General features: G+C 53.2%; 1 protein-coding gene across 1 annotated transcript in view; it reads left to right on the forward strand.

Moving 5' to 3' along the window:
- Positions 1 to 325: 325 nt before the first annotated feature.
- PTPRS (protein tyrosine phosphatase receptor type S) overlaps positions 326 to 26,794 on the forward strand; it is a 109,985-nt gene continuing 83,516 nt past the window's right edge. Inside the window, exon 1 of the mRNA XM_065917980.1 lies at positions 326 to 503. The gene's annotated coding sequence lies outside the window, so the exon portion shown is untranslated. The remainder of the gene's footprint in view (positions 504 to 26,794) is intronic.

Here is a 26,794-nt window from a genome sequence, read left to right on the forward strand (position 1 = left end):
GGGAAGCCAGGGCAGAGTCCAGAGCAGGGGATGGCAAGCACCATGACCTTTGTGCCAAATGCCCTGGGGCTAACGGGGGGACCAGCGGTCAGAGGGGTCCCTGCTGCTGACGCCGCCACCCACGTGTCCCTCGAAGCCCCACACCCCCACGTGCTCCTACAGCCCTTTAAACGCCCCGGGCCACGTGCCCCCACCAAGCCTCCTCATTGGCCGAGGGGCGTGGCGGCTGCGCGGCTGCGCAGTGACGCGCCATAGCGGGCCCCGCCCCCGGCCGGCGGCGGCGGCGGTGGCGGAAGGGATGACGTCACCGGCTGGGGGGGGCGCGCGAGCCGGCGCGAGGGGAGCGCGAGCCGCAGTGAGTGTCCTCGCGCCGCCCGCCCGGCAGCCCGGCCGGCGCGCGCACGCCGCGAGCCGCTGGCGCTCGGGCTCCGCTCGAATCCCATGCAACAGCCAGGATGTGAAGCGGGGCAGAGCCGGGGGAGCCCAGCTCAGCCAGCCTCCAGGTAAAGGGGGAATTCGATTCAAAGAAATGCTGGCGCTCCAGTGGGGGACTTGGAGACGGCGGAGTGGGCAGCGCGCCGGCTTTGTGCCGGGGAAGCCTGTACGGCCATTGTGCTCGGATGATGCTCCGCTGCAGCCGGCTGCACGCCCAGCCGCTGCGCCGGGCAGGCTGCGTCCGAACAATGCCCCTAAGGGGCTGGGCCGGGGCGGGAAGGGGCTGCGGGGGAGGGAGCTCGGCGGGCGGGGCTGGGGGCTTCGCGGCGGGGAGGGGGCTGGGCTGGACTCGCCCGGAGCGCGGCGTTGGAAGCTGCCCAGCGCCGCCGGCTGCACCACCCCGGGCTGCGGGCGGGGCAAAGGGGCGGAGGGAGGACGCGCGTGTGTGCGGAGCGGGTGCTGGCTCCGGCGGCGCCCAGCCAGGCTCCCCGGCCGGGTCCCGGAGGCAGGGGGCGCTGTGCTGAGGATTGGGGGCGCGCGGGCGCCCCGGAGTGGAGACAAGCCCGGGACAGGTGCCTCCAGGTGAGAGCGAGGGGGGCACCGACTGGACGGTGCGCCCAGGGCGGCTGCTGTGCCCGCCTCCTTCGCTCTTTAATCCCCCTCCCCTAGAGACCCCCCTACTCAATACTGTCTCCCCCTAGCGCCCTCTCGGTCTCATCTATTCTTTGGTGGGGGGGTGGCCCTCCGCTACCTTGTCTTGCCCCACCCTTTTGCGGACCCAGCGCCCCCTCTCAGATCCCCCAAGTGGGGCAAGACTCAGCCCCCAGCCCCACGGACCCGGGCGGGCGGGCGCGCGTGCGGGCGCCCGACCTCCCCTAGGAGCTGGGGGCCCCGTGGGGATCCCGGGAGAGGGGAAGCCGCCCCTTCAGCTGCCAGCCTCGCGGGTTCTGCACGCCCTGGGAGCCCCCTTGGGGGCTGGGAGGAAGGGTGGTGACGTCATCCCTGGGGGCGGAGCCGTCGGAACCTGGTTGAAGGGGGCGCGGGGGGCCCCTTACCCAGAGGGAAGCCCTCCCCCCCGAGTTAGAGCGCCGGTACTCTGGGCGCGAGGGTTTCGACCGAGTTACGGCCAAGTTCACCGCTCCTTATGGAAACACTGCCACATTTAGGATTCCACCTGTCCACAAATCCTGGATACTTACCCCCACGAAACTCCCCGTAAATCAGAGAAACCCTCCCCCCTTCAACTGCTTTCCCTCTGAAATTCTCAAATCAGAGAATCCCCCCAACCCCAAGTGCAATATATATATTTTTCTCAGCCACCACCCCCCCCCACAATCTGGAATCTCCTCTTATGTGATCCTTCCCCCGATTTCAGACCTTCCTCTAGTAGCTCCGTAAATATGCAGCTTTTCGGAATGTCCTATCCTCTGCAGTCCTTCCTCAAATTTAGCCACCCCCTTGGGTCCTCATCCCCCAAACGTAACGAACCTCCCGAGCGCTTCCATCTGGGGGGTGGTGCCTCCCTTCCTCTTCTCAGGCTCAGCTGGGATTTCCCTGTTCCCCCCATCTCCATCTGCGGGAGTCCTCATTCTGAGCGTGGGGCCCTTCGGTCTCCCGCCAGACCCCTGAAAAACCAGCCTGGCCAACAGCTCGTGAATTGGGGAGGGAGGTGTCTGAGGCGTCCAGGCTGGGCATTAGGACTCTGAGAAGCAGGGACAAAGCCGAAGGGTCCTCGAGGGTGTTGAGGTCGGGGTCCCACCCGCTCTGGGCCCCCGGTGATCTCCCCTGCTGGACTTTGGCGGTTGGGGTTCTGGCCTTCCATCAGTGTTCCCCACTGTTGCTGTTTCGGGGTGCAGGGCGAGGGTCCCTTTTGTTTGGGGTGCCCTGCTTCCTTCCCCCTCTTCCATCCGTGAGGAGAGCCAGTCATCCCGTGCCTCTACCTCTGCCGATAGCAGCTGCTGCTGCTGCTGGAGCTTTTATTAATGGCCGAGGGACTGGGTCGATTCTTCCATTTGCATAACGCCCCTCCCCCACCCAGGGTCCCCTTCCTTTGTGCCCCCTCCCCCTGCCAATCTCGCCTGCCTTCTGTCCCTCAGCTCTCTTCTTCCTCTGCCAGCTGATACTTTGGCTACGGAAGGAAGGCAGCTGGGGCTGGGGGCGGCTGCTTTCCGCCCCCGGTCAATCCCAGAGCCCATCAACTTGGGCCTGGGTCTCCGGCTGGATCCCCACTCTCACTCCCCCGCTGTGCCCTCCGAGGGGGCATCTCCGGATGCCTGCTGTCCTGTCTCCCTTCCTCCCCCCACTCCAGAAGGCTTCATCTTGCCCGGTTCTCTGGGCCCGGGGGACACCTTCAACGTGACGGTGCACTTCTGCGTGGGGCCCTGGTCCCCCCAGCCCCCTGGGGGCAGCCACCCGCGATTGTCCTGAGAGTTGGTATAATTGGGCTCAGGCAAACAAAACGTCGAGGGAGACCCAGCCTGCTTGGTGAGCTCATGTGCTTTTCTATTCCTGCCACCCAGTCGATGACATCGGCCCCCCAGGGGGTGAAGAGGGCTGGTGCTGTCATGTCACTACTTGTCCTGCCAGGAGAGGCCAGGGCTGGCCCACTCCCCATTCTCTGCGGGGAGTCGGGGGGAGGGGAGCAGAGGCATGGGTCATTCTGATGTGGCCGGGGTATGGCATTGGAGGGTGCTGCTGGGGTGCAGGCCGGCCTCCTTGGGGTGAACCCTCCTCCCCCATGGTCCCGTGCCTTGAGGTGGGCACAGAGGAAGGGCGCTGCCAGCCAGGTGCCCGCTTGCCACCCGCACAGGAATCATCACCCACTGACAGTGCTTCTGTTTCTAACTCCTTGAATCATTCCTAGCGCCTTTCTTTTTCCCCTGCTTCCCTGGGGGATCCCGGGCATCTTTGCCTGTCTGGGGGCCCCATTCAGAGACCTGAGGCATTTTTGAGCCCAGAGTGGTGGCTCTGGGCTGAGTTGTCAGAGCAGGTGGAAGGGGAGAAGCTCCTGGACGTCAGGAGTTTAGCGGTGGCATCTGGGGGGGACAATTCTGGAACCATGACTGTGTGTCCATTTTCTTTGGGCCACTGAGAGTGTGGGGGTCTGCCTGGCCTCCCCTAGATCAGGATCGGTCTAGGGGACAGCTCCACCTCTCCTCAGTAGACGGCTTTCCATGGATGACTCAGTTTCCCCTTCTGCCATCTGGGTGGGCACGGAACAGCCTGTCACAGGTGTTGGAGCACCGCGCATCTCCAACTGCCGCTCCCAGGAGCCAGGCGCCGGGAGACCTGTGGCTGTGCTGATTACTCCAGCCTGAAGGATGGTCAGAGAGGTGGCCGGGCAGGGAAGGACCGGGTAAGGCCTACGTGGCTCCGAGACTCGGCCCCCCAAGTTTCACCTGCTTCCTGTGACTTTAGTGCAGCCGCTGCTTGGAGGGGGCGGGCGGCGGCGGCGGTGGGGGGGCACCGATAGAGTTCAGGATGGAGAGGAAAGCCCTAAAAATAAAGACGGATATTTATAAACCTGTCGGGTTTGGGGGATAATTGACAAAGCTTAACGTTTTCAGCTGAAAGCAATTCCCACCCCCCACCCCGCTTCACAGCCCCGACTGCATTAGGTTCCATTTGTAGAGGCTTCCGGAGCCAGAGGAAGGTTCTTGGGAAGTGCAGCGGCCCGGCAGGCTCCTTGTGGGCCGTGGTGTCCTCTCTGGGGGGAGGGGGAAGGGCTTGTGCTTCTGGAGAGAGGCAGGGGGCCTGGCCAGGGGCTGGGAGACACCACCCCATTTTCCTCTGCACCCAGAACAGCCTTCTGGCACACCCTCCGTGGGCGGGCGTCCCGTTTCCCAGAATTTACAAGGAGGAGGCACCCCTGTTGTGCCCTTGCTCTGTCCTTCCCCGCTGCAAAAGATGCCCAGCGGGCGGTGGGGGGGGGGGGTGGGATGTGGAGAGACCCCAGCTGCCCACCAGGCAGGGGCCTCACAGTGGGAACAGGCGACAAGATCCAGGTGCCAAGCCAACAAAACCCCATGTGGGACTGTGGACAGAAGAAAAGTCACACCACTGCGCTGGGGAGAACAAGCGCTTTTCAGATGGTTTTAAAAATTTGGTCTGACTTCTACCTGGAACCAGAAAGCCTCCTGGCTTGCCGCTGGAGAAGATGAAGTGCTGGACGGGGCAAGGGATGATTTCAAGTGCCTGTCACCCCATCACCAGGACAAATAGCCTCGACCCAGGCAGATCATAGCTTGAGATGTACAGAAAGTGGTGACATCTGGGTCTTTGAACCCCGCGGTCCAATTTGCCATCCCCTCTGGGCTTCTGGACTCTTACGGGTTTTGAGTGTAGTATTCGGATTCCCCCCTTCTCTCTTTTTTCTTTAAGGAAAGAAAAGGCACACACACACACAAAGGAAGAAAAAACAAAGAACCCCGCCGTACCAATTCTGTCTTGTCTCTGGCTGATATTTCAGAAGTGTTGGGGTGGGGGGTTGTGCGTGGGGAACATGAAAAATCCAATTGGCTTACACTTCTGCAAAGGCGAGAATTAACGAACGGGTGGGAGTGACTCACGGACAGGCCCCGACTTTCTGTGTTGCTTTATTTTTGTCTCTCTTCCCTGCTCTGGGGAACTGCCCTACCTCTCCCCCCACCCTTCCCCCGGGTCTGGCTGGGGTGGACCTAGAAAGAAAGAAAGAAAGTGAAGTTGCTCAGTCGTGTCTGACTCTTTGCGACCCCGTGGACTGTAGCCCACCAGGCTCCTCCATCCATGGAATTTTCTAGGCAAGAGTACTGGAGTGGGTTGCCATTTCCTTCTCCATGGGGTGGACCTAGGGATTGGTGCTATTCTGGGCTGGCTATGGAATCCCACTTCAGTTCCCCCGGTCCTGCGGAGGCCAAAAGGATTCCATACCTGAAAACACACCCAGGTTTTCTTCTTTTTTTTTTTTTTTTAGCATCCCTGCACTCTCATGTTCCCATGGATTCTCCCCTGATCCAGGGGCTTGGAACTCAGGTTTCTGGGTCACAGGACCCCGCTCCGATAAATATCCTGTTTTTGAAGGAACAGATTTTGTCCAGAACTCCCTGGATGGTCCCTGTGGCTTTTGAGGTTTTTTTCGTTTTCGATTTTTTTTTTTTTTTTTTTTTGAAATCTTTACTGTTACATTAGTCCCTTGTTGGAAGGCCAGGCCCCAACCTTCCTAGGAAAACTGAAAAATCCCAATTTTTGGTTTCCCAGTCATCCCTTTTCTCCCTCTCCCTCTGTGTGGCCTCGGCTCTGTTCCTTAGCCTCTCCGTGTACAAGCCTCATCTCTTGCAAAAGGAGGACATGCCTCTGGCTCAGGGAGTCCTGGGGCTTCCCTGGTGGCTTACATGGCAAAGAATCTGCCTGCAATACAGGAGACCCAGGTTCAATCCCTGAGTTGGGAAGATCCCCTGGAGCAGGGAATGGCAACCCACTCCAGCATTCTTGCCTGAGAATTTCATGGAGAGAGGAGCCTGGCGGGCTACAGTCCATGGAGTCGCAGAGTTGGACACGACTGAGCGACTGACACTCTCAGGGGATCCTGACTTCCAGCACCCACCCTGCTGTGCATATTTGGGCTGGTTGGTTAACTTGTCTGTGCTCCTCCGTCCCTGAGATCAGAGAGCAATCGCAGCCTGCCTTACAGCGAACCCCGACAGGAGACGCTGTCGGTAAACAGCATGCCTCGGCTCTTGGACGTGGCCATCGCCGGCTGCATTCATCCTATGACGGTCCCAGCCCCCGAGGGGTGTCTTGGCCTCTGTCACAGAGGGCTGGGCCCCTCAGATGGAGGCAGGCCAGGTGGAGAGAAGCCAGGAAGATGCTCTATTGCCGTGCTGTCACGTGGGTAATTGAGTGTTGGTGAAAATTCAGGGGTTCTGGGAAAGGGAGGTCGATGCGTCTGTGTGTGTATAATTTAACGCCACTTATAATTAACCCCATGATCAGCAAATGAGGGGATGTCGGGGAATAATAATAGCTGATCCGACTTATTTGGGGCTGGCGTACATTCCAGGTCCCGTGCTGAGTAAGCACCTGAGGCGCGTGCTGGGAACCCCATTTCGCAGACAGGAAAATTGAGGCACACAGAGAGGTCTTCACTGGCCTCGGGTCACACAGCCCACATATGAGAGAACCAGAAATCTTACCCAGGACCAGCAGCTGCCAGAACCTGAAGTCTTTATTCCTGGGAAGGAGTAGGGGGGGCTCTAGCTGCCCCATTGTCAGAGAAGTAGTTTTGATGACTGTTCCCCTGTGGGGTACACTGGAAAGTCACTGTGGAGACCCCAGGGCCCCCAGCTGCCTTCCTCAGAATGTGGACTCTGTTCTGAAGTGGCTTGAGTTCAAATTATGCCTCTGCCACTCGCTGGCTGTGTGACCTGGGGCAGCCTGCTCAGGCTCTCTGTGCTTTCTGTTTCACAACTGTAAAGTGGAGTGGTGATACTCTCCACCCTGTAGGGTTGTTGGGAGAATCAAACAATTGTGTTAAGTGCTGTGTCTATATGTAGCCAGACCTGCCTGGTGAGGGCTCCCCAGCAGCTTCCCCCCCACCCCTGGAACCCTCAGCCCCTCATGGGGTCCAGCATGAGAACAATGTCAGGATGACTCAGCCACTGCAAACTGGGGCGTTCCCCGTCACTGGCTGCCTAATCAAGGCCGCCCCATATCTGCAGCAGGACTGGGCCAGGCGCCTGGCAGGATCTGAGCCATGGGAGGCCAGACGAGGCAGGCAGGGAGGGCAGGTGGTTGCCTCAGGAATCTGGGTGCTCCTGAGACCCCAGGCAGTAGCCCCCTGACTTCCAGGGTCTATGGTGAATCTAGGTGAGTGCCTAGGGGGAGGTCCCGGAGGATTCAGGGCTGTGCGGGCTCAGCTTTGGCTTCAGCTCTGCTGGGAGGGGCTCAAGTTTATCAGCTTGGTGTGCCAGCCTTCATTCATTCATTTGCCAATTCATTCAATCGTTCATCCATTTAGTCAGTATTTGTTGAATACTGGTGGCCAGAGAACTTGAGAGCCAGACCCTAGGTTCAAATCCCAACTCTGCTGCTCACCAACTGTGGGACCTCAGACTGTTGACGTAGACCTGTTGGGGAGCCTTGGACTGGGTGTGAAGACACCATGTGCCTCAGTGTCCTCATCTGTAAAATGGGACCTTTGCTTCACTTACGAGTGAATATTGTGCCGGTAGACTGAAAGGGCTTGGTACGTTCTTTCACTTGCTTTCTTTTTGTAAATAAAAGCAAATGAAAATAGAATTCAGGAGATACAGCAGTAAACAAGGCAGGCTCGGCCCTCCATCCCTTGGACCCTGTAGTTTCTCGGGAGAGACAGCAAGTAAGTACATAAATAAGCAGGAAAAAGACTGGCTACAGTAGGGTTCTGTGGAGATTGGAAATCCAGTGGCCCCCAGCAGGTGACGGGGCCACTATTTTGTCTGGGAGTGGAGGGGGGCCTTCTGAGTTGAACAGGTATTAGAAACACCAAGTTCAAAGCTGAGAAGGCAGGCATGTGACGCTGTGTGGCGGGAGAAGAAGGAAACGGAAAAGAGAGGTAGGGGACCTCGTGGGGTCCTGACCCTGAGGAGTTTGCATGGCATTTTCCACACATGCAGCTAGGGTTTGCTGAAAGCCCCCCAGAGCTTGGGTGCAAAGATCGTTGCTAGTGGAAGGAAACCTGGGAACTCTGGAAGCACCTCCAGGAACAGCTCTCAGGTTGAGGCCCAGAGAGGCAGGGGGACTTGCCCAAAGCCACACAGCCGCACCAACCTTGCTTGTGTGCCTGCTGGGCTGAGCCTCCCACTAGAAGGTGGGCTGGGTCTCTTCACATTGGTCTAGAGAAGAAGACTTGGCAGAAACTTCATTGTCTTTTTTTTTTTTTTTTTTTTGCTGCACTGCATGGCATGTGGGATCTTCCCCAACCAGGGATCGAACCCGTGCCCCCCTGCAGTGAAAGCTCGGAGTCTTAACCCCTAGACTACCAGGGAAGTCCAAAAATGTCATTCTTAAACCCTAGGGCCCATCAGGGCTGGAGAGGTCATGCCAAGGGGGCGCTGGACAGACCCCCCCCCCCCCAACCCTGGTCTTCCTGGTTCTCCAAGGAAAACCAGAAATCTAGTTTTTGGTTTTTTGTGTTTTTTTTTTTTTTTTTTACATGAAATTGCCCTATTTTTCCATTCTCGGGTCGTTCTTTTCCTTACAACACCTCCATTTGCCGCTTGCTTGGGCTCAACCCCTCGCTTGCCATTCCCAGGCCTCAGTCTCCTGGGCTGTGAAATAGGCTGAAGACTCGCAGCCATCTGGAGGGGTTATTTGAAGGTAGGGGTGCTGTTCCTCCTGGGGAGGGCTGAAAACAGGGCCTGGGCCAGCGGACCACGCTCAATAAACATTGACTCTGATTATATTAATATTGGTCATAATGATAAACTTGACTGCAATTAAATGCTGTGCTGGCTGGTCCCGCAGGGCAGTGCCGTGAATTACCTGCTGGCCGCAGGACCCGTTCCTCTCCTCGTGTCTTTTCTGGAACGTACCTATTTGTTCTCGGAGCTGGGGCACTGGGTCGCCTATGTTATCTGTGGAGTTTGCCGCAGTGACTCTCAGCCTGGAGTGATTTTGCTCCCCCAACCCTGGGGGGACACAGGGTGAAGTCTGGTGACATCTGTGGTCATCACAACTAGGGGATGCTCCTGGCATCCAGTGGGCAGGGCAGGGATGCTGCTCCACACCCCATAGCGCCTGGGATGCCCCCCACCCCCACCCCCTGCAACAGAGAATGACTGGGTTCTAGATGTCAGTGATGTTGAGCTGTCAAAAACCTGCTACGTGCTCCACAGCCCAGGCAGTGAGAGAAATCAGGCAGCTGGGGTATTATGGGCTTATCTGTGAATGTCCGCCTCCCGCGCCCTGGACTGCCTTCCTGGACTCGAATGCTGAGATCCCAAATGTTCCCTCGGCCCACCTGTCCTGGCCCCCATGGCCCAGTTGATCATCGCAAGCGGGAAACTGCCCCTGACACATGGTTCCTGGGGTTTTCCGGAGCTAGTGGTGGATCTGGGATGCCAAGGGGCTGCCGTGGCCAGGTCTTTCCTCTTTTCCCTACCTAGTTTTTGGAGGCCAGAGTGCTAAGTTCGAATCCTGATACAGGCCCTCCCCGGCCGTGTGAGGTCACCCCTTCTTCCTTCCCCCAGCCTCGCTTTTCTTATCCAGGAAATGGGGACATGTCCTGCCTGCTGCATCAGGAATTAAACACCGTCATGTGGATATGGGGTCCGGCACCCAGGGTACACGTGTGTGTGTGCTTCTGTTATGTCCGACTCTTTCCAACTCCATGGATTGTGGCCCACCAGGCTCCTCTGTCCGTGGGATTTGTCCGTGGGATTTTTCCAGGCAAGAATACTGGAGTGGGCTGCTATTTCCTCTTCCAGGTCTTCTTCCCAACCAGAGATCAACCCCAAGTCTCTTGTGTGTCCTGCATAGGCAAGCGGGTTCTTCTTTACCACTAGTGCCACCTGGGAATACAAGCAGGGACTAAATGACTGTGGCTTCACCTCCCCTCCCCACCCCCTCACCCCCACCTGTCTTCACATACCACTGGGGGAGACGTGGATGGAACCCCACATCCACAATTGCCCAAACAGTTACAACAGAGGGGAAATAAACCAGTATTACATGAGGTCACTGGTTGTGGAGCCTACACTGCGTGTCTGACCCAGGGCTCAAGCTTTGCTGAAATTTGTCCTTTCATCCTTAGAACAGCTCCGAGAGGTGGCAGATGGGGGCAACTGAGGCACAGAGTAAGGACGAGGAACTGGCTCGCTGGAGCCTTTTCCAGGGTTGCCTGTGTGCATTTTTGTGCTCACAGAGGGTCTGAACTTGGTTGAATGATCTGCTGTTGCTTTCTTGAAATGGTTAATAATTTTCGCGAAAGAAGGCTCTGCGGTTTCATTTCGCAGGTAGCAATTATGTAGCCAGGAGGTCGGTCGAAGATGAAGGGGCGTCATTGTCAGCCGGTCTGGGTTCAAGGTCCGTCTTTGCTTCTTATGAGCTGAGTGGCTTCAGGCAAGTTACTCTGCCTCTCTGGATGGTGAGCCCAAACCCTCCCTGCCATCCACTCCCCTGCCGGCTTCTCTACCCTCTCCCTCCTCGCTCATTCTGCATCGGCCACGCTGACCTTTCTTCTCTTTCCACCTCCAGGCCTTTGTCCTTGCTGTTTCCTCTGCTGGGTATTCCATTTCTGGCTGGGCCAACCCCATCCGGCCAGTGTTCCACAGTAGCCTTTTTCCTGGCCAAAAAAGGTTCATTCAGGTTTTTCTGTAATACCTTATGAAAAAAACCCGAACAAACTTTTTGGTCAATATCTCACTTTCTTAGCTGCCGTTTTACAGCCTGTCTGACCCGCTTTTCAGGAGGGGAGCTCCACCAGGCTCCCTCCCCCAAGACCATCCTGCCAGGCTTTTGAAAGCTGCCCTCCTGCACTAGAACCAGCGTGTCTAATTGTCCAGATTAGATGGGTCATGGCTGGGAAAACCCCACATCAGCAGCTCAGATGCCCTGGCTCAGCTCCCTCTGCCCTGGGCAGGGCTGCTAGGAGACCCACGACCCCAGTGGAGGTGCTGTGTGACTTCAGCCACTCACTCGCCCTCTCTGAATCGCCTCATGCCTGAGCTGTCTGTTGCAGAAGCTATGATGAATGGCTATTGAGAGCCAGGGCCTCTGAGGACAAGTGCCATGGGGTCAGGGAACCCTGAAACAGTCCAGGAGGTTTCCTATCTCTTGAGAAGATGAGAAACCCAGAGGAACACAGGGGATCCCCAGAGGGCATAGTAGCTGGGCCAGGAGATTTTAAGACTCGGCTGACTCTGCTGTTCACTGACACCCTGTACATTTAGCCGGAGCAAACTCCAGGAGAGGGTGAAGGACGGGGAAGCCTGTTGTGCTGCAGTTCATGGGGTTGCAAAGAGTCGGATAGGACTAAGCGACTAAACCAACAACATTCAGCCAGAGAGGTAGAGAAGTCACCGAGATGCCCCTAAGAGTGGGCCAAGCTTTCTATGGGGGATCACATTTGGCATTTGAAGAATCTGCGTTCGAGCCTTGGCTTTCTGCATAGCATGACTCTGGGCCCCTGGAGTCTCCTGACTGAACCTCAGTCTCCTTGTCTGTGAAAGGGGAACAAGACTGTTTTGAACGATTAGAATGGTCTGTACCGAGTCTGCTTGGAACGTGCTGGCACGGTGAAGATGTAACAGGCTAAACGTCGTGAGACACAGTATGGTGATGAATGCCTTCTCCGGGCACATCGGGGGACCTACAAATGGAGCTTTGGAGGGGGGCGAAAGGTTTGGGACTCCTGGGAGTAATTTGGCTCAAGTCTTGCTTTTTCACAGCAGGGCTGAGTCTCCTGCTGCAGTGCCGCCAGGAGCTGGGGACTAGCCCCAGGCAGACAGAACCGCAGGCCATGCCGGTGCTGTGATCCATGGTAACAGGAGGCCCACCTCAGGACCACTGAGCCATGGTGGGGAAACCAAGTCACACTTGTGTGGCCAGAGCCCTAGGCAGGTTTTTGGGGGAGTCAGTTCTGTGCCACAATCACCCGATGAGGTGCAGTGACCTCTCTAGATTCCCCATCCAGAGCTCTTTTGAAACACCACCCAGACATGTGCCTTTTGCCCCCACCTCCCTGGTCTAACACACACTGTGTGTGTGTTAGTTGCCCAGTCATGTCCGGCTCTTTACAACCCCATGGACTGTAACCTGCCAGGCTCCTCTGTCCATGGAATTTCCCAGGCAAGAATACTGGAGTGGGTTGCCATTTCCTTTTGCAGGGGATCTTCCCAACCCAGGCATCGAACCCGGGTCGCCTGCATTGCAGACAGATTCTTTACCATCTGAGCCACCTGGGAAGCCCCATCAGGGAAGACTTGGTAGTTTTCTTAAAAACCCATTCTCTCTGAAAACTTAAAAAAAACAAAACTTGATTTATTTAGCTTCACCAGGTCTTGGTTATGGCACGTGGGATCTTTGTTAAAGAATGTGGAATCTAGTTCTCTGACTGGGGATCGAATCTGGCTCACCCCCTGCATTGGGAGCGTGGAGTCCCACCCACTGGACCACCGGGGAAGTCCCTCTTTGAAAACTTAGAGGAGAAAAATTTTACTCTCGTCATTGGGCAACCTGGTATGTCCTTGACATAAGAAGGCAGAACCTTTAAAATAAATGTAATGAGAGCAAAAAAAAAAAGAGAGAAAGAAAATGACATTAAATCATCCTGCTGCCGCCACAGGCTTAGAGCAGAGGCCAAGGGCTACTGAGGCGTTAAAGCCCAGTTAGCACCCACTGGAGACTTCCAGCCTTGAGGACGCTGGAAAAAGCCCAGGAGGGGAAGGGTCCCCTTACTGGTGGAGTCCATGTTGCTGCACACAGCTATGACTATCTGGGGGGGTCTCTACCTTCACACCAGGGTCCTGGGACTCTCTTCTGTGTGTCTGAGTGTTCCTTCTCCACAGCCTCGGGAGAAGGTTATTTCTCCCTGAATTCAATTAATGAGCCTATTAAAAACTATTTATTTTCCCTGACAGTTGTTTACTGAGGAGAAGGAGATAAATTGGCTGGGCAGCCTCCCCAGGCAGGCACGAGGTGGGATGGGAAATGCCTGGCGCCTTGGGCCCGGGTGCTTAGCAAGGGTCGGCCCCTGAAACACGGAGCCTGAACTTGAGCTGCAGCCGCAGTTTGCAACCTTGGGGTCTTTGGGGAAGCAGAGCCTGGGATGAGTGAAAAGCATCCTGGAGTGGAGGGTTTCATGTTTGTGGTGGGGGAGAGTATCTCAAAACCCCTTCTTTCTCCTCCACAGCAGTTGAACCCTTTGACTTTTGGGGGTCCATAGCTACCTGGTGGAAAAAAAAAAAAAAAAAACCAAACGTTTCTGAGTATACCTTGCAGCTGTCTGTGCTACACGATTCAGTTCTGACCAGTGGGATAAATGAACAGAATTTCCTGGAAATGCCTTCAAAGGGAGGTAGCACATGCTTCTTTCTACCCTACTCCCCTCCCCAACTGGAATATGGAGGTGATGGTAGGCAACGAGGCAGCCATTTTGAACTGTGAGGCAGGTTCATGGCTAAGAATGGGAGATCAAAGATGGAAGGAGCCTGGACCCTGATGATTAGGGGTGGGCAAAACAGCCCTGAGAGGCCCACCTGGGAGCTTCCTTTATGTGAAGAGAGAAATTATGCCTCTCCAGTGAGTTTTGTTTTGTTTTTGTTTTTTGGGCATCTACAGCCCAACCTGATCCTAATAACATCAGTAAGTGAGCCTTGGGACAAAGCACTTTTCTTCTTTCCCTCCTTAGGTCTCTGCTCATTTTTAAGTGAGGCTTCCTCCCCATCTCTATTGAGGTTTGCAAAGTCATTATTTGTGAAATAACTTGTAAGGTTGTTAATTGCAAAATTCGCCTCTCCACCTGTCTCCCCATCTTTCCTGCTCTGGCTCTGCTTTTACTAGAAGCACTGTTGCCATCTCTACTTCATATTCCTCTTACTTACCATCTACCCCCTTTCTTCCTGTCTCCACTGTGTCCACAGCAGCACCTGCACACAGTAGGGCCCCCTGAGAGTGTTGCATACACAGGTCTCCGTTCACAAGGCACGAAATGGGGCTCTGAGACGCCTCAGGTCTTTAGCTGGCTGGAGGCAGTGCCTGCATTGGAAGCAACTGAGCAGGTGGCTCCCGAGTCCTTCCGTTTCGCTTGTTTGTGGCCCGCCCCACAGTCGGCCAGTTCAGGCCGTTCAGCGGCTGCTCCTGATCCTTCCTCTCGCCCCCGCGTTCTCACCTCGGCCTCCAGAAATAGCCCCTTTAAAATAGCCGCGTCCTTGCGTTCTGGGCTTCTGCATGCCCACGGATGTGACGCCGTGCTGACGGGCCAACCTCCTTATTGCTGTGGGATTTTTAAAAATACAGTTGGTGTTAGGTATCCTCCCCCCGCTCATTTTTACGCCTGAAGCAGCCCAGCCACGCACAAGGCTGTTTCCATCCCAACACTTGTCATTTGGGGTTTCGCAGTGTTTTTCCCCGTGGATACTCCATCACGGCCACGGGGTGTCTGGTTTGCAGAGCTGAGAGCTTCCACTGCAGGCTCATGCCAGCCCACAGTTCCAAGTCTGGTTGGGAAGCCCTGAGTTTGAGTCCTGGTGCCACCTCTTGCTGGCTGTGTGGCCTTGGGCACATAGAGGAACATCTCTGAGCCTCGATTCACCAGTCAGTGAACATCTCAAGACCTCAGGTACATGCCTCAAATTCTTGAAGCCTCAGTTTACCCACCTAAAAATGATACCCCTGAGGATTTTCCACTTGGGGCCCGGATCACACAGTGGGTATTCTTGAGGTATGAGCCAGCCTCATTATAGCAAGTGAGTCATCTCAGAAACAGTCTCCGTGACCCATCCCAGGGAAGAATGGAGTGAATTTAGCACCAGCTTTGGGCACTGCCATTTCTGGGAACCTTCAGGAAATCACTTCCTCCTTTGTGGACTCAGTTTTCCTCATCCATAGAATGGGCCCATATCAACAGATTGTGGGCAGGTGACCAGGAGATGAAGCACCCACGCTGTTTTCCCTCTTCCACCTTGGGCTGAGGACACAGCAAATGCTCTGTAGATGTTGCCGATGTTTTCCTGCCATGTTTTATACTTTGAGGCCATGTTGATTAGTGGTTCACAACCAGACGGGCCTGGGTTTGAGTTCCAGCTCTGTTGCTCCCTTGCTGTGATGTCACCTCCTGGCCTCAGTGTCCTTACTTGTATAATAGGGGAAATGATGATGCTCATCTTCCCAGGATCCCTGGGAGGATCTGATGAGTTAGTAAGTGCGAAACCTCACTGTTGGACTCGGAGTAAGGGTGACACGGTGGCTGTCATTAGTACATCTAGGACTTTACTGGTGGTCCAGTGGTTAAAACTGGGGTTCTAGTGCAGGGGGTGCGGGTTTGATTCCTGGGTGGGGAACTAAGATCCCACTTGCCGTGTGGCTGAAATAATAATAATGTATCTATTCCCTAAATAGTTATCAGGCACCTCTAACATGGCACTTCTTCCTGGGAGCGGGATCAGGGAGATGGTCTCTTTCTTTGGCTGGAAGACCCTGGCTCCGCCTCTGGGGCCTCCCTCCCACCCTGGCAGGGATTAAGCTGTCCGGAGGAACATGCCTGGCCCAGGCCACAGGCACCACGGAGGCCGCCCCTGCTTCCTGCGTTTTCTCAGCAGGTGTTGGCTGGAGACTCAGGAAAGGGGGCAGAGGGCAGAGTCCAGGGATGGCTCAGAAATGGGGACAGGAAGGGCCCTGGAGGAGGCGTGGGGGCTTCCGCTCCCAGCCAGCCCCAGAGGCCCGATGGATGGCTGGTTCAGCTGTGGCTACCACCCCCACATCTGTGCCGTGCCATCCGGGCACCTACTGTGTGCCGGGCTCTCCGCTGGGGCCCTGCCAGGAGGAAGTGCGTGCTTCTGTGGCGCTCAGGTTGTGATCAGGAAGAGATAATAAGCAAACGATGCGTCATGTCAGGTGGTGATAAGAGAACAGAATAAAAGAGGAAAAGGGATACGTGAGTGAAGGGATGAAGGCTGTCATTATTTTATTTTTTACATTTATTTATTTTTGACTGCCCTGTGTAGCAAGCAGGATCTTAATATCCCAACCGCAGGTCGAACCTGTGCCCCCTGCAGTGGAAGGGGCACTTAACCACTAAGGGCCTTAACCACTGGGCCACTAGGGAAGCCCCAGGGCTGTCATTTTAAATGAAGTCTTTGGGACAGCTTTTTATGGAGGAGTTGACAACTTGAGTAAAGCCCTGATGGAGCTAAGGGAGGGGGCCAAGTGGATATGTGGGGGAGAGTATGTTCAGGGGAGTGAGCGCAGCCTGTGCAGAGTACCCGGGGCAGGAATGTGCCTGGGGTGTTGGAGGGACAGTGAGGAGGCCCATGTGTCTGGAGCAGAGTGAGCCAGGGGGCCAGAGAGGGGAGGGGAGGGCAGGGAGGGACAGCTGGGGGCAGGGTGGGCAGGACCTTTGGGCAGAGGAGGGAGGTGGGTGCCTGCCTTAGATGCCATGGGAGCCTTCTGGGTTTCTGGGTGCTGCGGGGAGGCTACATCATGGGGGTGGGGTGGGGGGAGCAGGGCAGAGGAGACCGTACTGGTGGTCCAGGCAGGGTGATGGAGTGAACCATGTGGAGACTGAGGATAGGGGAGAAGTGGGGAGATTTGGGATAGAATCTGAAGGCAGACTTCTCATGGGCAACTGTGATACCCATTTGGCAGGCAGAGAAGCTGAGGCCCTGGGAGGTTGGGTCATCTGCCCAGTGTCACAGAGCTAGATGTTGCGCAGTGGCTGGGGGACCTGGCTGGGGTGCAGCTTGCTCCCTAAGCACGCCATGGCCGTTACTTCTTCCTAATTTATGTGTGTGCTGTTCTTAGTCACTCGGTCATGTCTGACTCTTTGTGACTCCATGGATTATAGCCCTCTAGGCTCCTCTGTCCATGGGGATTCTCCAGACAAGAATACTGGAGTGGGTTGCCGTTCCCTTCTCCAGGGGATCTTCCCAACCCAGGGATTGAACCCAGGTCTTCCGCATTGCAGGCGGATTCTTTACTGTCTGAGCCACCAGGGAAACCCATATATAAGTTGACCCAATTTATTATAATTTTAAAAACAGAGACATTACTTTGTCAACAAAGGTCTGTCTAGTCAAAGCTATGGTTTTTCCAGTAGTCATGTGTGGATGTGAGAGTTAGACCATAAAGAAAGCTGAGTGCCGAAGAATTGATGCTTTTGAACTGTGTAGTGTTGGAGAAGACTCTTGAGAGGCCCTTGGACTGCAAGGAGATCAAACCAGTCCATCCTAAAGGAAATCAGTCCTGAATATTCACTGGAGAGACTGATGCTGAATCTCCAATACTTTGGCCACCGGATGAGAAGAACTGACTCATTGGAAAAGACCCTGATGCTGGGAGGGGTTGGGGGCAGGAGGAGAAGGGGACGACAGAGGATGAGATGGTTGGATGGCATCACCAACTCGATGGACATGAGTTTGAGCAAGCTCCTGAAGTTGGTAATGGACAGAGAAGCCTAGCGTGCTGCAGTCCATGGAGCTGCAAAGAGTCAGACACAACTGAGCGACTGAACTGTATAATTTATATTTTTACATGTATATTTAAATTATAGTAAATTTTATTGGCGTATAGTTGGAGTATACTGTTAGTTTCAAGTGTACAGTAAAGTGATTCAGTTACACATATTGTTGTTCAGTCACTAAGTCATGTCTGACTCTTTGCGACCCCATGAACTGCAGCTTGCCAGGCTTCCCTGTCCTTCACCATCTCCCAGAGTTTGTTGAAATTCACGTCCCTTGAGTCAGAGATGCCATCCAACCATCTCATTCTCTGCGCCCTCTTCTCCTCCTGCCTTCAGTCTTTTCCAGCATCAGGGTCTTTTCCAATGAATTGGCTTATCTTATCAGGGGCAAAAGTATTGGAGCTTCAGCTTCAGCGTCGGTCCTTCCAATAAATATTCAGGGTGGATTTCCTTTAGGATTGACTCGTTTGATATGTATACATATATTCATTCTTTTTCAGATTCTTTTCTCATATAGAGTATTAAAGAACATATAGTGCCCTGTACCATACAGTTGGTTGTCTATCTTATGTGTAGTAGTGTCTGTTACGTTCTTTCTAAGCTCTTACTTTATCCCTCTGTGCCCTGTTTCCTCTTTGGTAAGGCTATGGTTTTTCCAGTGGTCAGGTATGGATGTGAGAGTTGGACTGTGAAGAAAGCTGAGTGCTGAAAAATTGATGCTTTTGAACTGTGGTGTTGGAGAGTACTCTTGAGATTCCCTTGGACTGCAAGGAGATCCAACCAGTCCATCCTGAAGGAGATCAGTCCTGGGTGTTCATTGGAAGGACTGATGCTGAAACTGAAACTCCAATACTTTGGCCACCTCATGCGAAGAGTTGACTCATTGGAAAAGACGCTGATGCTGGGAGGGGTTGGGGGCAGGAGGAGAAGGGGATGACAGAAGATGAGATGGTTGGATGGCATCACCAACTTGATGGACATGAGTTTGGGTAAACTCCAGGAGTTGGTGATAGACAGGGAGGCCTAGCGTGCTGCGTTTCATGGGGTCGCAAAGAGTCGGAAGGGACTGAGCGACTGAACTGACTGAACCATAAGTTCCTTTTCAATATCATAAGTCTGTTTCTCTTTTATGAATAAGTTCATTTGTACCTTTTTTTCCCCCATGCATGTAAAGGCTTGGGTGAGTTTGCATTCTCTTAGTCAAGAAGTTGGTTGGAATCCCCACTCTACCCCATTTTAGTAAAGTATATTGTCAATACTGTCGGCAGATATACCAGGACAAAACCAAAGATCCTGGATTTGAATTTGTGTGATGTTACTTAGCTGTGTGACATTATGGCTTTTGCCCAACCTCTCTGAACTCCCCATTTCTGGTGGAATCAGACTCAGCTCTTTCCTTGTCATCCCAATAATATTTCTTTAGCTCCTGCTGTGTGCCAGACCATTTAAGGCAGACTGGTTATCCTTGTCTTGACCACCATGGCCCCCAAAATGTTAGTTGACCAACTACAGTGCTTGGGCCATACGAGAGTGGATGGGAGCCTTCCGTGGATTGTCAGTGCCTTCCATGGATTCCTTAGTACGGATGTCAGAAGCTTGGAGGGAAGTCTTGAGGCAGTCAACCATGGGAAATTCTAGTTGTCTGGAGCCTGGCCACATAGGGCCAGGTGCCATGTGCAAAACCCTGAGTCAGCAGCAGTGGGATGAAACGCAATTCAGAAGACCTGGACTTGGAACCAGAGGTGTTTTAGGAAAACTTGTACGTATATTTTACTTACACTTTCCACTTATGTTCAGGAGAGAAAGGTGATCAAAGTCTGTGTCCAAAGAAGTCTAAAAAAACCCGTTCGGTTGCTGTCAAATGATAATTCTGTGTGGTAAGAAAGTTGTGTCTAGGGACTGCCCTAGTGGCCCAGTGGTTAAGACTGTGCTTCCTCTGCAGGGGACATAGGTTCGATCCCTGGTTGGGGAACTAAGATCCCGCATGCTGCCTGGTGTGGCCAAAAAAAAAAAAAGGCAAGCAGTCATGTTCAATTTAATTGGCAGCATTTTTTCTTTCTTACTGACACATAAAATAATGATGCAGCTTAAACTCAATGCAATATAGAAATTGCCAGATCTGGAATTTGGTTGAGGATGAGGGAAAGAAGATAAAAGTCTCCAAGAATGAACAGTGGGAGGGGAGGTCAGGAAAGACTTCCTGGAGGGAGTGGCAGCTAATCTGAGATGTGGTGGTTGAGTAGGAGTTACCTGGGCAGAGACAGGAGGGGATCCAGGCAGAGAGAACAGCATGGGCGAAGACTCCTCACGTGGTCACTGTGAGCCCTCAAGGTGGAGCAGTTAAATCCTGTGTCTTGCATGAGGCCCAGCGCATTGTAGGTGCTCTCTAAATGGATCGTGGTAGATGTTAGACCAGTGGATCCGTGATAGGCAGCCAGTTAGCGGACACGAGGTAGGTGCTCAGTAAACAGGCACTGCCCTCAGTCCAGGATCTGGATGATGACTTGTGCGTATTGCATTCCAGCATCTGCATTCTGAGAGACCTGAGACCCAGAGGTTTGGGTCTCTTTGAAATTCAGCAGGTTGACTGTTGAGCAGGGATAGCCTTGAAGGTTATCCTCAGCTCCCTGTCTTGCTCCTAAGGAGGCTCCATCCTCAGATGCACAGTGGGCAGACAGCTTGAAAAGAGGAGAAACACAAATCAAACTGACTTCAGTTAAAAAAAAAAAAAAGCAGATGAATTGATTTGGAATATACAAGCTTCAGGCATGGCTTGATCCAGGAGCTCAGACAAGGACTCTTTAACTCCTTGTTAAAGATGAAGAAAAGCAGACTGGTGGTAGTTTAGTTACTAAGTTGTATATGACTCTTGCGATCCCATGGACTGTAACTTGCCAGACTCCTCTGTTCATGAGATTTCCCAGACAGGAATGCTGGACTGGGTTGCCTTTACATTCTCCAGGGGATCTTCCCAAGACAGGGATCAAACCCGCATCTCCTGCATTGCAGGTGGAATCTTTACCGACTGAGCCACCAGGGAAGCTGAACAGCAGACTGGCATGGGTTGCCATTTTCCTAGTCCAGGAAAGATAAAAACAAACCCAGATTGCTTAAACTGCTTGCCCAAGGCCACCCAGCAAGGAGGTTAAACCTTGATTCAGACTTGGGTTGCTCTGAATCTGAAACCCATGGCTTAGGGTGGTTGTGCCAGGCCAGGTGGTGATGACTCCACTTTAGAGACAGGGAAACAAGATTCATAGAAGGAAAATGACTTACTTAAGGTTACAGAGTAAGCAAGGAGCAGAGCCTGGACCAAACTCATGTCAAACTCGTGGTCTTAGATCTCTTGCCGTACGTTTCTCCGTAAGCATGGGTTGGATGGTGAGTTGGTCTAGCTGAGACAGAGAGGAGGAAATGTTTGCCAGGAGCCACATTGACTTTGGGCCAGGCTCTCCCCTCCCCACCCAAAAGGGGCCCTCGCACCAGCCCTCCAGCCTCCCACTCTGGATGGTTATGACTTTCCCCTCGCTCTTGATGAACACATCATGGGTGACAGGTGGGGAGGTCCCCACTGGCCCTGGCTTTGTGCCAGCCGTGAGTCCTGGCCAGGCCTGCCCATCTCTGTCACAGGAGGAAATGAGATTGGCAGCCAATTGTTCTCTTCAGAGCCAGCCATCTAACTCCCCGATGCCCAGCTCCCAGCATCAAAGGAGTTGATTGCTCAAGCCCTCATCCCTTCTCCTAGCAAACACCTGATCCACTGCTCGGAAATTCACTGTTTCTGCCTGAGCATGGTCTCTGCCTGTGTTCCCTTTGCCCTTGGGCATCTCCGTGGCATTTATGGGACACTTACTGTATACTCGGTGTTGAGCTGAGCTGCAGGCCAGCTTTGTCACCTCAGCCTCGGCCAGGCTCTGGGGCTACCAGGTGACCTCTGCCACCTCCAAGCTGTGTGACTTTGAATAAGTGGGCTGACCTCTCTGAGACTCAGTTTCCTTCCTGGTAAAAGGGAGAGAATTAGGTGAGATGTGTGTCTTAAAATGTTAACAGGTGTTGTTATTATTGTTAATCTTTCCTTCTTTTGTGGCTGTTCTGGGTCTCTCTGCTGCACGTGGGCTTTGTCTAGTTGTGGCGAGCAAGGACTACTCTTCCTTGCAGTGCACAGGCTTCTCTCTGTGGTGGCTTCTCTCATTGTGGGGCCTGGGCTCTAGGGCATGTGGGCTCGGTAGTTGTGGTACGTGGACGTAGTTGCCCTGCGGCATGTGGGATCTTCCGGGACCAGGGATAGAACTCATGTCCCCGCATTGGCAGGTGGACTCGTAACCACTGAACCGCCAGGGAAGTCCTGTTACTTAAACATTAGCAAATCTAGGTCTCCCGGTCTCTTCCACCCTTATTCACACATCCTATGCCCACTGTTCTGTGCTCTTCTTTTTCACACAGATGCAGTATGTATGAAGGCATTGCCTGCTTCTTTCTGGGCTGTGTATTATGCTGTTGGCATGCCCGCTCCCCTCCTGATGGTCATGCCCGCTCCCCTCCTGATGGTCTTGCCCATCCATCCCTCTCTTTCACTTTCCTGTGAGATAAGCCACAGTGCTTTTCATGCACAGGTTTCAAGCACAAGTAACAGATTCTATGGGGATTCACATTTTAAAAATAATTATTTGCATTTATTTATTTGGCTGCGTCGGGTCTTCCTTAGTTGTGGCATGTGGGCTCTCTGATTGTGGCACATGGCCTCAGTAGTTGCAGAATGCAGACTTAGTTGATCACATGGCATATGGGATCTTAGTTCCCCGACCAGGAATCGAACCTGTGTCCCCTGCATTGGAATGTGTCCGTGCGCGCACTCAGTTGCATCCAACTCTGTGATGCCATGGACTGTAGTCCGCCAGGCTCCTATGTCCATGGAATTTCCCAGGCAAGGATACTGGAGTAGTTTGCCATTTCCTTCACCAAGAGACTTTTCCACCCCCAGGGATCAACTCCCCGGCTCTTGCATCTCCTGCACTGGCAGGCAGATCTTTACCACTCTACCACCTGGGAAGCCCCCTGCATTGGAAGGTGGATTTTTAACCACTGGGCCACCAGGGAAATCCTATGGCATGCGCATCTTAGCATTTGCTGGATCTCACCTGGTCACCCTACAAGTGCCTCAGCCACTAGCGAGTGCGTACTGGCTTCTGAATGGTTTCGTAGCATGGATGTTTTTATTCTTTAGCTGCTGCCACTGGACTAGTTGCAGAAGCCCCTCATAGTTTCAGATCTAAAATTTTCTTTCAGACCCCAAGAAAAGCTTCTGAGTGTTGAGTAAACAATCAGTGCCTCCTCTGGGTTCAGAATCCTGCTGTGGGGCGGGGTGGGGGGTAGTCTAGAGATTCTTCTATTTATTGAACATCTCCTGTGTGCTGGGCCCTGCCAAGGTGCTGGGAATAGAGTGGTGAAGAACACAGAAGACAAAGCCCTGCCTCTGTCAAGTGTAGCAGGGAGAAGACCAATACACAAATGAATAGATTATTTATTAAAGGGCTACAGGTTGCTTTTAAGAAATACAGAGCCAGGGAGAGGGGTGGGTGATAAGGAAGGAACTATTTTAGCTATGGAATCAAGGCAGGGCCTCTCTGAGGAGGTGATCTTTCAGTAAAGACCAGCAAGAAATGAGAGTGAATTATGTGAAGATCTGGGGTAAAGTTGTTCCCTGGAGGAGTGGGAGAGAATTGCTGTGCAAAGGCCCTGGGGCAGGACCATGCCTGGTGTGTTGAAGGAACAGCGAGTAGGCCAGAGTGGCTGGAGCCGAGGGAGGGAGGGAGGGGAGTGGAGAGGGGAGGACAGGGAGGGGATAGGGCAGTGCTTGCTCAGGTGAGCGATGATGGGGCTGGGCCAGATGGAGGCAGGGAAGCGGGGAGAAGTGGGTGGATTCTGGAGAGTTGTTTGTTTTGTTTTTTTGTAAGAGTTGGTAGATTGGCCAAGCAGTGGGTGAGGGTGGGGTTGACAGGAATTGAGGATAGCTCGCAGATCTCTGGCCTGAGTGTCTGCAAGGACGGGGAGGAAGAGGCATGGGGACCCCTGTGTTAACAGAACATCCACTAAGGTTTCCAGGAGCAAAGGAAGTGCTTCTCTGCAGGTATTGGAGGGGGCCTCCTGGAGCTGGTGGCTCCAAAGTCAGCCTGTGGGTGTGGTTTGGGGCTGGTGTCCCCTGCCACCAACAAGCCAGTGGCACATCCTTTTCTCAGCCTCAGTTTCCCCATCTGTATAATGGGGATGGTAAGAGAAGGCAGCAGTGATATGAGTTAATGTGTACAAAGCATTTAGAGCACAACCAGCTATACATTTGGGCTTAGATGGGGCTGGGGCTTTGCCCAGCTCCAAGCTCCACTGGGGCTCTTAGGGCAGAAATGCAGATATTCACTAAAAGCCTCCAGTTCAAGATACAAAGGAGGTCTGGTTCACACACCAGGAGGCTGAAACCCAGAGTGGTTAGGGCACTTGATTCAGGCTGCACAGCCTTCGGCTCAACATTCCTGGGCCCACACATCCTCCCCACCTTGCTCCTCTCTCTTCTCTGGGCGTTTTCCACCCCCCGGGGCTGCCAGCTTTGGTTCTTGGTGGTTTCCAGACTCCCCTTGGCTCCAGCTTGGCACTCATCTCCCACCTCCACAGGCGCTGAGTCCAGGGCCTGGTGCCAGGCAAGCCCGGGGAGGGGAGGGGGGTCTTGATGAGCACCCTCTGCTTTTACATCCAGGGTTCCCTCTGCTCCCTCTCCTCACCCCTCCCCCGATGCTTCCACTAATGATGGAAGTGGGACTGGAGGGAGTGAGCGAAATTATATACACACGAACATATAAAAATTAGTTTAGGATCTGGGCCAAGAACCACTTGCGCTTGGCCAGGCATTGTGGGTAATTCATCGCCGATTACCATAAAAGCCAGAGCCTGCTGACAGGCGGCCGTGGGGCTTTTGTTTAAGATTCTGATGAATATATAATCTCTCTCCTGCCTGGAGCCCAAGGTTCCCCCCGCACCATCCCTGGGAAGGGTGTCCCCAGGCTCCTGCCCATGGGGCCGCCAGCTCTGGCCTGCTTGGGAGCCAGGCCTGCCCTAGGTCCATTGGTGAGCCTGCCTTGGAGGAGCTAGGCTTGGTGTTCGATGCCCACTACTGTCTCCACTAATCCCCAGCCTGTAATACAGCCCCAGCCCTGGGCCCTGTTCCCTCAGGCCCTCATTCATCCACTTGGCACACATTTATTGGGCTCCAGCTGTTTGGCTGGCCCCGCGCGGGTGCTGGGATGCTGCGGTGACTGAGATCAACAGAATCCCTGGCTTTTTAGAGTTGGAGGTCTGATGGATGAGTAGATAAGCATGTATTCATATTTAAAGATTCCTCATCTCTTGCCCAGGAGATGCAGATTAAAACAACAAGATCCATTTCTTGCCCATCCGCTTGGCAAAATTGTATGAAGCTTGATGATTTCCAGATTGGAAATGGGAGGGGGACCCCTGGGCGTCATCAGTGGGAGAATAAATCAGCATGGCTACTTCTCACCATCTTTTATTTTTATTTTCTGGCCAGCTAACACATACATGTGAGCTATAATGGAGGATGTACAGAAGAATACACAGGGGAGAGTCTCTCTACCAGCACTCCCCTCCTATCCGCAGCTCTCCTCCCCTCTCCTTCACCAGAAGCAGCCACCAGTCTTCTGCTAGGACAGCAGTTGGTAGACTTTTTCTGTAAAGGACCAGATAGTAAATCTTTTCAGCAGTCTTCATCAATACTGTTCAGTGCCATTGTTGTAGCATGAAAGCAGCCAGAGACAATACGTGAATGAATGGCAGTGGCTGGATGCCAATAAAGCTTTATTGACACAAACAGCCAGGGGGCCAGATTTGGTCCTTGGGCTGTAGCTTATTGGCCCCTGCTCTGTATTAGCACTGTCTAGCAGAACTTTTGTACAATTTTGGAAACACTCTCTGGTGATAGCTTTCTAATAAAATAGCCTCTGGCAACATGTGCTGTTGAGCATTGGAAATGTGGCTGGTGCAAATGAAGACTCAACTTTTAAATTTTATCCCATTTTATGGCATTTAAATGTAAACAGCCACATGTGGCCCATGGCCACAGTTTTGGACAGCACAGTTATCTAGACATGTTCAGTGAACATTCAGTAGGCGGGTAGATTTATGTTCCCTGGTTTAACCAAATGGTAGCATCTTTTAAAAGCTGTTCCATACTTTGGGGTTGTTTTTCCTCTCTCTTAAAAAAGTGTATCTTAAAAGTGATTTCATAATTATACATCTGGCTCTATCTTCCTTTTCACAGCTGTGATACTAGTCTCATAATACTAAAAGATGGTAATCTTTTGTGGCACTATTTGGTCCCTTTCACCATTATTTAGCCAATCCCCTATTGTTGAGCATTAGGTTGTTTCAAGTCTTTTGCCATGAAGATTTTCTACACATACCATTTCACGGGAATGTGTCTTTCAGAAAAACTCCTAGAAGAGATGTTAGCAGCCCCAAAGGGAAGGTGCAGACCCTCCAACTGCCCATCTCTCTGCCCTGAGATGTGGAAGATGTGGACGCAAAGATTCATAGGCATTGGTCGAGACTGAGGAAAAAATAAAAAGTGGAGCCAACCTAGGTGTCCATCAACAGGGGATTGTAATAACCTTGTAATGGAAGATTATACACAGCAGGGGAAGTGTCTAGGGATGAGTGTGCTCACTAGATACAGTGTCTTTTGAAAGAAGGAGGAATGCCGGGAAATGATACAGACAAGATGATACAATTTCAGGGAAGAAAAAAGCCACTCTGTATTCTGGTGTTACTTTTGGTCTGTAACTGCTCGGGAGAGATATGCAGAGATTGACACAAACCAGCAATGGAGGTTGCTTCTAGGAGCAGATAAGAGGCGCTCTCCTGTCCACAAAGCTTTGCATCTGCCACACACCAGCTGCTTCCTGTCCTCAGCAGGAGGAATTTGAAAGAACAAATCTCCTGCCCTCTTGGAGCTAGCACTCCAGTTGAGGAGCCAGAGAATAAACAAAGCACAGATAAAACCCACAGAAAATGTCTGAGAGAGTAGTAGTTTGCTTTAAGGGGGAAAAATTCCAAGGGATTGGGGAGGGCCCAGAGTGGGAGGCAGAATTTTCAAGAGGGTGTCCCAGAAGACCTCACTGAAAAAGTGACATTTGAGGGGGACTTCCCTGGTGGCCAGTGGTT

This window comes from Muntiacus reevesi, chromosome 1 (assembly GCF_963930625.1).
Source record: "Muntiacus reevesi chromosome 1, mMunRee1.1, whole genome shotgun sequence".
Taxonomy (NCBI): Eukaryota; Metazoa; Chordata; class Mammalia; order Artiodactyla; family Cervidae; genus Muntiacus; species Muntiacus reevesi.